Source organism: Vitis vinifera, chromosome 12 (genome assembly GCF_030704535.1).
Source record: "Vitis vinifera cultivar Pinot Noir 40024 chromosome 12, ASM3070453v1".
NCBI lineage: Eukaryota > Viridiplantae > Streptophyta > Magnoliopsida > Vitales > Vitaceae > Vitis > Vitis vinifera.
This window is the reverse complement of record NC_081816.1, coordinates 19,829,119-19,832,013: the sequence shown is the minus strand read 5'-3', so window position 1 is coordinate 19,832,013 and position 2,895 is coordinate 19,829,119.

The window sequence follows — 2,895 nt, the reverse complement described above, 5'->3', positions numbered from 1 at the left end:
GTTTATGGTTAATTAAAGGCAGTCGAGATAACAGAAAGTATTGTTGAAGGATTAAACCCTAGAGTGATAAAACATGTACTAAGCAGGAAGAAAACAATATGACTAGAAAGTTTCAATCACAACTTATTGCCTTTTGAAGAAAATCATTTATACCACAATGTGTGAAATGTGAGCTATATGTTGCTATTCTTCCTCTTTCCAGAATTGGTATTGATGTTTTAGTAGGAGACAGTCGCTCATTTTTAGAAAAGAAATAGAGGTGGGAAGTCCCTCTTTCACATTTAACTGCTTAATTCTCATTCAACATAAATAATGAATCATAACATCTACAATTTAACTTTTCAGCAATCAGTAGTGATAATCATATTAGTTACAGTTATGTAATTAAAAAATAAATTTAATATTATCATTATAATATTCAACATAAATAAGAAAAATCAAATAAAAAATAAATAAATAAAAAATAAATTGAATATTACCATTATAATAAATGAATAATGAAATTAGCTTTATGAATATTCAATATGATTGTAGATAAAATCTGAGAAATATCCTATAAAATATGTGAAATTATGTATAAATAAAAAATTTCTATAAAATAAACACATGCTATATGTATTTGCACATTATTATAGCAATTGTTTGGGATATACTTAGTCACTATTATCAAATTTTTTCATAATAGGCAATGCAAATAAGATAATAAAGATATGCAATCAAGCATAAGGATGTTTATGTGGAAAACCCCCACACTAACTATCGAGATAAAAAATCATGAGGTTTAGGACTGTTAATCTAAATCTACTATATGAGATCAAGTTATACATATTTACTTGATCACTTTACTCTAAAGACTTACTTTCAAGTACCTACAACTTGATCCACATCCGCAACGTAGCAACCTCTGATTGCTCCAATGAATACTCTTCAACCTTGCTGAAGGGATGAAAGTCTTCAACCTAAGATTCAATGCTTGAATCCTTCGAATGAGAGATCGAGAATAGTGTGGCTCATTATGCTTTCTCTCAAGGAGACTTCTTCGAAATCTCTCCAATCTTTAACCCTAGAAGGGTTATAATGAGGTATTTATAGGCAAATATCTCAAAGAGATTTGGTATCATAAGGTTTCCAAATGAGATTTGCATGAAATTCTCAAAAATATCTTCCAAATCTCAGCAGAAAAATCGTGAGCGCCTTGGGCACACTTAACCATCACTTGAGCACCTTGGGCACTTGAACAATGCTAAGCGATTGAGCGATCCTAGCGCTTGAGTGTTGCTTTCCACTCAAGCATCCCCTATTTCTTTCAATATTCATAAAAAATCAATTTTCTTTAATTAAGAAGGTATTGTTTCTCTTTATACCTCTTGGGAGCCTAATTTGCTATAAGCCAAACATTTTTAGACATACCTATGACTTCCCAATTGGACGAACAACAACTCTTGATCTTCAATGAAGAGTAAGTCATTATTTAAAAAGACTTCTAAGGTTAAACATTAAAATGAACAAAATTGTCAACATATATCATTTCCATATTTGTATATTTATTAAATAGTATGAATATATAATATTTATGATTTACTATTTCAATGATATATTCTAGAATGAAATAATAAAATTTTATCCATTACATTATCCTACTCTATTATCTTAAAAATTATTAAGTTTACATTATTGTATAAATCTTGATAAATAATATATTTAATTATAAAATGATAACATATAAATACACATTCAAAATAATTTGCCTCTACAATAAACATAAAAGTAGCAAGAGACATGATTATTATTTGCCTTTTGCACTTTGCTACAATATATTTAATTATTAAAAATGATAACATATGAATACACATTCAAAATAATTTAACACTACAACAAACACAAAAGTAGCGCATGCATAATTATCATTTGCCTTTTACATTCTAATATATTGGGTTCACTGGTCAAGAGACAACCCAACTTTGTTTTCAATTCATTACCTAGCACGACTAGATTGCTAAACCAAATTGACAGTACGGACCATAGAATTGGTCCAAAGAGTTGAATGATAGTTTAGTTAGTTTGTTTTCAGTTTGATACCGGTAGCGACTCAATTATTGAACCGAACCAACATTATGAGCATTCCATAGTGCAATTAGTTCAACCAATTGGATTTGGAGTATGAGTTTGTCTCAATTGTCAATTCTTGGTTAATTTAGGTTGTGGCCAAATCCCAATTCAAAATAATAATTAAAAGAACCTTCATAAAATTGAGATGAGTGTTGAAGCTTAAGGGGCATTAGTTCTCACAATGGTAGACTCTATAATGTGATACACGAACAAAAAGATACATAAATAAAATTCTAGCTGTAATAAGAATCACAGTGATCGAACTAATGTCTTTAACATTGTTTTCAAACAGTCATATGTCATTTAACATTGTTTAACTGCTATGTATTTCATTAGGTCCAAAACCTACTTTAAGAAATTGTTGGGTTTTATTTTATTTTATTTTTTTATTTTTAAAAGCTAGAAATCTATGTTCCCTCTATTTTTGTTTTGTTTTTTTTTTTTTTTTGTTTTGAATTTTGTAAAGTGGTTTTGAAGACCAACAAAATGATAGGTAGATTAAAAATTCTATAATAAGCCCCATTATGTTAGTTTCCAATAAAAGTTTGGGGAGAATCAGTAGAAAATTATCAACATTATTTAAACTATGCTTGGTTCTTGGAAAGGGTTTTTTTTTAATTTCTACAATGAATTATAAAAACAAAAGAAATTAAAAAGGGGTACTTGTGAAGCTATTAAGGAATTATTGTAGTTTTTTTTCATGTCAGAAACTATCTCTTGAAGAGACACCTTCCATAATTTTCATATCAGCCACATATTGAAATTTTTTTAATTTATAGTAAAGGT